We start from the raw sequence: 11,539 nt of genomic DNA, 5'->3' as shown, positions 1-11,539 counted from the left end.
TTGAGTATGTGTTTTCTGTAGTTTTTAGTATTTATGACCTGATCCTGTATGGCAATCATGAATCCTTCCGTCTCCCCAAAGAGGCATCCCCGATCTAACCAGCTGTTTGACGCAGTTTTGTCAACAAAATCCTGGGCCAGATCATAAGGATGCCTGCCGTGGAGTGCCTTTCGAGCCCACGATTGCTTGATTGTGTCTATGCTTTTTATATGTTGTGTCATGTCTGTGTGTTGTGAGTGTAAGTTTAATGGTGTGTTATTTGAGTCTGCTAGAGTTACTGCTTTATGTAATTGTGATGTTTGTTGTTTCTTGTAGAAAAACTCTTGCAGTGACTGTATTATTATTATTATTATTATTATTATTATTATGTACTGTACATTACTGTATCAATAAAATGTGTTTATGAGACTTACAATAACAAAACCACATGCAAGAAAATTATGAACCAAATAGGGACGTGCTTATTTGTTTCATAAATATACAATTTGATCATTCTAGATTACTTTGTTCTAATATGAATAGGTGGTTACTGACGATGAGAACTTAATGCTCGAGCTCGTTTTGTGTATTTCCTACTATATAAATATGTGCATTTTTTAAAATTATAATTTTAGTTTAAATGTAAACGATGGTTATTACTTTCAATTTTTCTTCTACACGTAAACCGCATACAGCAAATTGTCGGATATCCTGAAAGGCATTCTGCATCTGCAAAATCGAGTAATTTATTAATAGAAAATATTAAAATATTACGCTAATATATTACAAAAAGATAATTTTTACCGCAAAGGCAAAAGAGCACAATAAGCATGCACCAATAATGCATATAAACGTAAACAAGATAAGCGCTATTAGAAATCCAAAACGAAATATGTCGGGTACATTTGAGTGTAAAAACATGTAAAAGAGAAAACTCGTAGTCGAAGTGATAGCAAAATAAATAATCATAACGAGATAACTGAATTTCGTATTGAACTGATTGACGAACTTCCATAGATTTTCGTGACGAATCATCACATCTTTCAATTTCGAATAGGCATTGCCGTCATTTCTTCTTACAAGAGTCAGTTCTTTAGAGATTTGCTGGAATTCCATTTCGATGAGAATTAAAACTATAATTATCATTATTAAACCGTAACCAATTAAGCCATAAATAAAACTGCAAAATAATTGAAGGTCGATGGTACAGAATAATGCTTCTCCTGGAAATTTTGCCGATTTTTCTACATCTGGATAAAAGGTTAAAAGATTTTGAGCATTCTGATTAATGATTGCGAAAATAATTGCAAAAGAAACAAATAGACAAAACTCATTCATTGCGAAGTTGATTAATTTTATGTTTCGAATAAGATATTCGTTTTTTAATTTTAATTCCAAAATCATTTTCTTGTATTTGCAAAAACTGAAAATTAAAGTGCATGAACACTGCAAGCATATAACTACACATTTAGCGAGTATCGCATCTCCTTCAATTACATTGTACCATCCAAGGCAGACTGCATGTTTATTCCAAATGGGAATAATTTGCCACAATAAAATAACAGAATGATTCCAAAGTATCAGTTCAATAAATTGAATATAAGCGTTTTTAAATTTGTTATTATAAATAATTTGAAGGTTATTGTTTGCATGGTTACAAGTCTTGAAAGGTTCTAAACCGTAGATGAGAGCGTGTGCATAGAATGGTCTTAATAGACAGCCCATGCAAATTTCGTTGATTTTGAATGGGTTCATGATGGTGACGATGTTGAGTAGTTGAAGAGAGTTAAAATAATGGACAGTGCTTCTTCCTGAATAGCACTAAACTTTCTCATAAAATGACTAAGTTAATGGATGTATATTACACGAGATAGTTTCGTAATTGATTGGATGTATAACTAGTGGCATGATTTAATTAGATAATGGATTTTAATTACTAATTGATTATCGAATAATAATTTATAACATGAGCGTAATACGACGTTCGAATTATTATTAATCTTTTAATTAGTAAATTTTAAACTATATAAACCATGTGTCAATATTTAACTTCTTTAATTTTATTGGACGAAATTTCTAATGCACTCAAAAATCCATTAGGTTTTAGAGCAAATCATATAATAATGTTACATTTCACTTAATAAGTTTATGGAGAAGCCGAACATTTTCATACCGAATATTTCAAGAATGTTAATGAATATCGATTGAATATATAGGGGAGGACGGGGGAAGTTCGTGAATTAAATTTTCTTTGAAACAAAATAAAAGGAGACTTTCTTCAGAGGCTAGACAGTTCAGTTTTGAGGTTGGCTTGTTCAGTGGGTGTCTGTGTTGTTTTTTGAAAAAGTTAGTTGAAATATCAAATAAGTTGTCTGTTTCATTCAACTTCTTATAATATTTTGCTTTCATTTGTATAGAATTGGCCTGTTTTGTTATAATTCCATAATAACGAAACTTATTTTTTCTGTTAAAAGGTTGAAACTTTAATTTATTTTATTTATTTATTTAATACGCATACTGGATACACTCCTTGATGCAGGGAGCAAAACCATCTTCCAAAAAACAAAAGACTTAAATACACAACACTTAAATTCGATAGGCATAAGATCGGAATAAAAAATTATATATTATTAGAATATTAATTTAAATAAATAACAATTTAAATATTTAGGTATGAAATCAAATATAATAATCAGTTAAAGTTTACTGCTAAAGTATAAAGTTACAGTTAGGGAGCATCTGTCAAAAATAATACAAAACCAATAAACAAGATAAAAATAAAACAATCAATGAAAAGAGAAAGCAAATTGCTTACCTATAAAGAAGTAATAAATTAGTAACGAAAACACAGCACTGACAGATGCTATCAAACAACACCAGCAGTAAGACATTAACTTTTTTACGTGGCCAGATCATGGCTTGGTATCCTAATCTCAGGGTTCCACTTAATGTTCCTAAATCATGACTGTTTAGGCATCTTCGGCAGTGTTGCCGATCTTGTTTCTGATCGTTTTACTATGGTTTGATTTGGCCGCGAACAACAACAAGCAGAAGAAATAACTGAATCCCCATAGAAAGCCACACTAGAAGCCACGGCTAAAGTTAAAAAATCAGAAACTTGCAGAAGGGCAATGGTTTTTGGTAAAATCAGATTCGAAGTTCACTAAAGCAAAAAGGCAGAAAAGTCCTAAGAACCAAAAAGTAACGATGAAAATACTTATTGCATATGTGAGGACACAGATTCAAAATTCTAATATTTTTATTCATTAGGTTAAAAGTTAGATTAAAAGTTAGGGTTAACTCAAAAAGAGAAAAACAACTGACGAATTTTCTCATAAAATTTACTTATAAAATTTTGTTCCCACGGGGATAGTTCTTTGTAGAGGATGAGTTAATCGTTGTGTCATAAATTTGTCACTTTGCCCACCATTGGTCAAAGAAGATCATCGCCTGTGACGTACATGGGGAAATCTCGAAAACAGAGCCCCCCCATATACAATGCAAGTGCGATGACGACACAAGGGGGAAAGTTATTTGGTCTTTCCTGTGTGTGCGTGGATTTACCTGCCTCTCGTCGCCACCGTTTTCAACAGACTTGGAACTTTGACTGATTCGAACTTTGGACTAATTTGAACTTTGAACTTGGGAGGACGAGCCCCGGATCAACTTAATAACGACGTAACCAGAGTTATTTATTCTACTCGCGAGAGTATGATAGCTCTCTCTCGATCGCGACTAATTTATATTTTGTCAACCCCGAACTTATGAATCGAACTTATGGAATCCCGTGAGGAAACTCCAAACTACATTTAGGAAATACTTATCTATGTAACTGTTCAATAATAAACGAGTATATTGTTAACTAATTTGGATTGGTATGCGTTTCTTTCGACATTATCCTCTCCATACTGAACCCAATGTTTTGCACGCGATCGGTCGTAATAATTCCTCCTCCATTTACCCGCGTATCTATCCGCGACGGAAATGATAGATTGGTGTCAGATCCTAACGTGAAATAAAAATCTAGTGATCCTTAACGTTAAAACCCTTTCGCTCAAAAGAACCCATCCTTTAGACAAGCGAGACCGGACCTCAAGGTCGAGTAAGTAGTAGAACAGTCAAGAACTTGTAAACATCTTACCCCCGATTAGTCTCATATATTGAAATAATTCTCTATGAAATTAACTTTTTCTTTGATGATAAACCAAAAAATTTGGAAGTACTCGGATTTCTTCACCGTTTATATTACATTGTATTTCAATAAACCAGCGAAATAAATTATTCAGGAAAATCAAAAATTTGTTTACAAAATTACTTCGACTGTATTTCATAATTCAATTCAAATTTTATTATAGGAAATAATTCGTTCCTAAATACAATATTTGGAATACCAAGTGTTTGTGTACAAATAGTGTTTAATAAACTATACGAATTCCATTACTGTTTTCATCGATTAAAGATTTATTAGTTGAATTGACTATACTTTCAGCTTTGAAAACATAAAGCTAACGCATTTCGTTGGTAAAGCATTGTATACAACACTATAACGCTTAAACGTCTATAAATATTTCCAATAAACAAAATTTAAAAAGTTAACAGTTAAATGCTGTATAATCACAGTTTACAACTTTAAAAGTATTTAATTTTTTTATAAATTTTAATATTTTACTATAATTTTCTCTAAGAATGGAGTTACAAAACACCCGTTGGGTACCATTCATCTATTGCAACGTTTTTCATTCATATTCTTGTATCTTGTGTTTTACAATTCTTCGTGAAACGTATATATACCCGCATTTGTCAAATGTAAATTGATTATTTTCTATTAAACATAATTATATCGATTATTATAATTAATACAAAACGTTTTTTTACAGGTTGCAAGTACTTTGCATTCTTTCTTTTCGTCTTTCATAAAACTTAAAGGAATATCCAAATGGGCTGTCAGCTGCAATAACACAAAATGGAATTAAATTCTTAAGGATTTCTTTTCAATATTTATTTAGAAATAATATATCGTGTTAATAATATTGTCGAGACGATAAGTATTATTGTAAAATTCAAAAAAAATTAGAAGAAACAATGTATTAAAACGGCCACAATTCGTCCTTTTTTTACACCTCAGGAATCTAACAATACTTCTAAATTTTTTATGTAATATTTCACATTATTCACAAAATTATATCACATTTAATGACACAATAAATAAAATATAAATTTAATATCACTTGCTTTTTCGTATCACTGTAAATTCGCATTGAATTCGATCAGCAATTTCGATGTTTTAAAATCGATTTAAAAATTCTTTATTAAATTAAAGACTGATTTCTTGGGCTTAATCAGTTCCTAGAATGAAAAATCTATGGAATTATTGAAATCTTTTATAACAATTAAACGGTTTCCTACGTAAACAGAGTCTTGCCTCGTGCCTATTCCATCCACAATCTCTCGCCCCCTCTGGCCATCCTGAGCGACAGAGGTCTTTGAGAGATTGTCGATCGCACTGTCAAGGGACCGTGACAAACCCCACGTGTCCTCAAACATGTATGAAAGTTATTGAATAATGCAAGCAGACTTTAATAGGAAGATATTTATCTTATTCTCAAATACTGCTAGCGATGTCTCTATATTCCCAAATTTTTTATCGAATTTTTTAGTTGCGTAATTGTTGTCATAATTGTGTTTGCCGTGTCATTATTTAAAGTTAAAGTAAGAAGGATCTAGAAAAAAGTGAAATCCCAAATTAAATATATCACTGGCCATCCACCTGAATGTCGCAGAAAATCATTGGCGATGAAAATTATTTACTTCAAGCATTGATTCATGTCATTATTAACTATGTTAATAATTAACAAGAAATGCGCGAAGCCAAGTTGTAGTAAAATTGAAAAAATAGTTATAGTTATTTAGGAACCCAAAATTTAAAGAAAACCTGAAAATTTCTGAAATGACCACGGATAATATTCTGTGAAATCAGTGCAGCTGTTGCTTTTCTTAAAAATGTAATGTGGTGTTATGAACTGGAAACAAAAGGTTACTTTATGATGAAGTTTATGTGAGGCCGGGACCACACACTCCCCCTCGGACGGAAACCGGCTGTCGAGCTAAAGTCAATATATCGGTGACTTATTACGTAAATAGGACCGGTGTGACCAAGGAACGGGGTGCGAGACGATTTAATTGTCGCATTCCAGGCCTAATTGACAGATTCACGGTCGTTAATCGTGAGAACAATCGAGGGATCGACCGTCGGGGAAACTTTGGACGGTCACCTTACATCGAGTTCAAAGCAGGTCCTGCTGACACTCCTGTGGAGGGGGCGGTGGCTGAGACAGCTTCCTCCTCTCCGGGACCGAAAAATAGACATTAGGTGACAATTTACGAGACCGTCATCCGGGAGAGGGCTTGACCCGACTCCGGAGGAGAACGGCCCGGACGGGGGTCATCTCGGCGACCTTTCGGCCCGAATCGCGTCCCTGGCAACAGACCCGGGACCAATAGAAGCGCAGAGGGACCAACATTCGGACAAACCAAAACTTCGGGATTTCGGGAGGGAAAAGAATATAAAAGCCCGAGGTTCCAAGGAAAGGACACAGAGAGGTCGGAGGTAACAGTCAGGTCATCTCAGCGCGGGTAGAGGAACTATATCGGACTAAGCACCGAGACAAGTGATCGAAATAGGGACTGAACTTTCCGTCCCAGTGTGTTCACAGAAGATCAATTCCGAGGATCAACCCGAGGATCAACCTTTCCTTTCATTCCGGAAACGTAATTCACCGAAGATTAACCCGAGGATCCACCTTCCACTGCGGGAACCCGAGAAATTGTGCTGTGTGGACCGGCTAAACCACCGCCTCCTACGTCAAGAAAGGAACTCTCCAACGTTCGATTCGACACTGTACGAGGGACTGTCTGTGTAACTCACGCAACTGTAAGCATGTTTTGTTTTGAGTACAATAAATGCGTTGAATTAAGAAATACGGTCTCTGTGTGAGTCTTTGCGTCCAGCAAACCGCGACCCCCATACGGAAAAGGCTTTCTCGTGTCATCCTGACAGATCACGGGTAAAGCGAGGGACGTAACGTAACCTTTCACCCTCCCAGGGCTCCTTCCTAAAACCCCACATTTATTCCCGAACAAAATTTTTCTAATAAATCGATTTCTTACTTAATTTTAACTATTATTGTGAGTGTTTATATAAAGAAAGTTTGTTTGTTTGTTCTTCTATTCATTCGGCAGAAGTCAACTGCTATTTTCTATTGAAAAACATCAATTCTTGTCTACCAGACAATGAAATTGTGGCATTCCGTACCATCGAAGTAACACATTCTTAGTAAACACAAAACATGTACTCGAGGGTTTTCCATGGTGTTTAGCTTGAATCTTTGGTCCGTTTGCCATGAATTTGTTTTTATTTTTGTTAAATAAATTTAAGTAAGTTCAATTTTTTTTATTTTGTTTTGTTACATTAGTTTCTTAATTATAATTTATTTAACAATTTCTGCATAGGTAGAGTTATTTTACTCTACCTATGCAGAATGTGTTAAATAATGCATATCATGGACCATGCATCATCCACTGTCATTTTTTTCGCTTATCATTATAACAAAAAACAAATTGTTGATTATAAGATATCTTGTATAGAAAAATCAACATTTTTCACAAAACTCTACACTATGATGTAGAATTTGAATAATTGCAATGATATTGCAGGTGCACTACGTCATTGATCTTTCCTCAATAATCTTAAACTCTATGCCAGGAGGAAGGTTATCCTTCCATTCAGGATTTTATCTTTTTCCTTTTAAAATAAACATAGGCTGTATGACGAGACTATAGACATGTTTTCACCATGTTCTGGTGCTAAAGATTCAGTGTTTTTTCTCCTTTCCTGATATACACATTTTGTTGTTTATGGCTAGCGAATCTTCCTCGTCTATATTGTATTGTATAGTGGATCCTTGTCGTAAATATCTAACCGATCTAATACATCTTTCAGCTTATCAAAATGGTCGCCGACAATACGTCTAATGATCTTTGCAACCCTATCCATGTTCATACTCTGAGCTTTTCTTCTGACAACTTCCGGATGATTATTATTATTATTATGTGTTGGGTTTAGTGGGTTATACTCGGTACACACCGGTGGCTGTGTACTATGCCGGACCAGAGTCAAGGCATAGCAACCAAAACAAAACTAAAATTAAATGTGTGTGTCAGTGTCAGTGTCAGTATTAAGGAATTTCCTAACAATATGGCATGTGTTCAATATAGTGGCCTTCTGTAGTGTGATGTATGTATTTCTACTCAATTGTAATGTTCCCAGGCTTTTGTGTAGCGTGTGTGGTATCACACCTGTACAGGAGAGAACAACAGGTACAATAACTACCCTATCCATCCTCCACAGATGCCTTATTTCCTGGGCGAGTTCTGTGTACTTGCTAATTTTTTCAGTGCATGTGTTTTGTACATTGTGAGTGTTTGGAATGGCTATGTCTATAATGTATGTGATTTTATTGTGTTTGTCAATGAGTGTGATGTCTGGTCTGTTGTGGTAAATTGTTTTATCTGTGATTATGGCTCTGTCGTAATACATTTTGTGCGTGTTATTTTCCAATACTGTCTGTGGAATATACTTGTAGTATGGTTCGTGGATGTCTGCCAATTTGTGTTTCTTTGCAAGCTCTTGGTGTATTATATTTGCTACTTGATTGTGTCTATGTAAGTAATCTGTCTGTGCCAAGAGCTTGCAACCAGAAGTGATGTGTTGTATAGTTTCTGGCATGATGTGACATTTTCTGCATGTGTCATTTGTGAGTGTTGTATCTTTGAGTATGTGTTTTCTGTAGTTTTTAGTATTTATGACCTGATCCTGTATGGCAATCATGAATCCTTCCGTCTCCCCAAAGAGGCATCCCCGATCTAACCAGCTGTTTGACGCAGTTTTGTCAACAAAATCCTGGGCCAGATCATAAGGATGCCTGCCGTGGAGTGCCTTTCGAGCCCACGATTGCTTGATTGTGTCTATGCTTTTTATATGTTGTGTCATGTCTGTGTGTTGTGAGTGTAAGTTTAATGGTGTGTTATTTGAGTCTGCTAGAGTTACTGCTTTATGTAATTGTGATGTTTGTTGTTTCTTGTAGAAAAACTCTTGCAGTGACTGTATTATTATTATTATTATTATTATTATTATTATGTACTGTACATTACTGTATCAATAAAATGTGTTTATGAGACTTACAATAACAAAACCACATGCAAGAAAATTATGAACCAAATAGGGACGTGCTTATTTGTTTCATAAATGATCCGTGCTTTTCTCAGTGTTTTACTAACAGATAAATAAATGCCCATTAACTAGAAACTATCAATAAGTATACCTTATTCTACTCGTCACATAGTTTAATATCACAATATAACATGCTCATGTATATCGTGTTACTAAAACATAAAGAACACTTATCAAATTACATGGAAATAGTAAGAACACAGGTTCTGCCGACGTTACTGTGCACATTAAGAGAACAGCTGAGCCATATTGCGCACTAACAATTAAATTTTCAAGTAAAATTTATTTGCCGTAAATGGAAATTGAATACTCAAAGTATTATTTCTCAACAATTTTTTCTACAATGAAATCTAAACGTCTGCTCTTCAATTATGATCAGCCTTTATTATAAAAACTTTAATGTTCCTTGCCCTTATTTTTTTATTCCAAAACAGCCATATTTCATAAAACAATGCCAATGCTTTTATGAATAAAGCTGGAAACACAGTTGCTAGACTTTCCCGGCATTCTATAGATTAATTCATCCCTAATAAATGCTAAAGTTACCTATAAGTCTTCATTTTAACTTAAAATTACTACTGAAAATTGATTTTTCGTAAATGGGAGGTCATTTAACTATACTAAAAATATTGCTCTCCTCATCTCTTCCACATATAAAAGTTTTTTGGTCTAATTTAGACAAAAATTTCGATTAAGAACACAAAATATTTATCTGAAAGAATTTCGTAAACATAAATTTTATATTTCGACCTTGAAACTAGTCAGAAGTTATATATATTCAAAGATATTGAAAAGGTCACAACTTAATTGGAACTAGTCAGAGTTTCATTTATGTTCTAACTAGCAGTTAAAGCGAAAATTACAAAAAGAATCCAAAAACGTTTATATTAAACAAAATCGTTCTATACACACCCCTACAGACATACAAACATTCACACTCACATCCACACAAACACAAATTATCCCCGAATACTTTTAGCATTTAACGACGTTTTAAGGTGTCCAAAAATTCAAAAATAGAAAAATCTTGAGTGTTATTTTTGACTTATAGCTATACTTTCCGTCTGTTATATAAAACAGTCGGGAAAATTAAAATGTAAAGTGATTCTTATAATACTGCCATGAAACTAATTGATTTTAAGCCAAAATAAGCTTTAAAATCTAATGGATGTTCATGTATATTAAAATTTCCGTCCATCAAAGTGTAAAAAGTTAAATATTGACTCACGATTCATGAAAATAATATCTTTTAATGAAAACATTAATATTAATTTTAAAAAATTACGCTCGTTTTATAATCTATTATTCGATAATCAACCAATGAAATATTCATCTAAGTAAACGATGCCATTAATTATCATCCAATCAACTACAATACTATGCCGTGTAATAAAACTCCATTAAAGTCATTTTAAGAGTAAGTGTTTAATGCTACACAAAAAGAAGCACTGTCCATTATTTTAACTCTCTTCAACTACTACTGAACATCGTCACCATCATGAACCCATTCAAAATCAACGAAATTTGCATGGGCTGTCTATTAAGACCATGCTGTGCACACGCTCTCATCTACGGTTTCGAACCTTTCAAGACTTGTAACCATGCAAACAATGACGTTCAAATTATTCATAATAACAAATTTAAAAACGCTTATATTCAATTTATTGAGTTGATACTTTGGAATCATTCTGTAATTCTACTGTGGCAAATTATTCCCAATTGGAATAAACATGCAGTCTGCCTTGGACGGTTCAATATAATTGAAGGAGATGCGCTGCTCGCTAAATGTGTACTTATATGCCTGCAAGGTTCTTGCACTTTAATTTTCAGTTTTTGCAAATACAAGAAATTGATTCTGGCATTAAAATTAAAAAACGAATATCTTATTCAAAACATAAAATTAATCAACTTCGCAATGAATGAGTTTTGTCTATTTGTTTCTTTTGCAATTATTTTCGCAATCATTAATCTGAATGCTCAAAATCTTTTAATCCTATATCCAGAAGTAGAGAAATCGGCAAAATTTCCAGGAGAAGCATTATTCTGTACCATCGACCTTCAATTATTTTGCAGTTTTATTTATGGCTTAATTGGTTACGGTTTAATAATGATAATTATAGTTTTAATTCTCATCGAAATGGAATTCCAGCAAATCTCTAAAGAACTGACTCTTGTAAGAAGAAATGACGGCAATGCCTATTCGAAATTGAAAGATGTGATGATTCGTCACGAAAATCTATGGAAGTTCGTCAATCAGTTCAATACGAAATT

The sequence above is a fragment of the Centruroides sculpturatus genome, unplaced genomic scaffold (assembly GCF_000671375.1).
Source record: "Centruroides sculpturatus isolate CEXI.00-Female unplaced genomic scaffold, Cexi_2.0 scaffold1264, whole genome shotgun sequence".
Classification (NCBI taxonomy): Eukaryota; Metazoa; Arthropoda; class Arachnida; order Scorpiones; family Buthidae; genus Centruroides; species Centruroides sculpturatus.
This window is presented reverse-complemented; position numbering follows the sequence as displayed.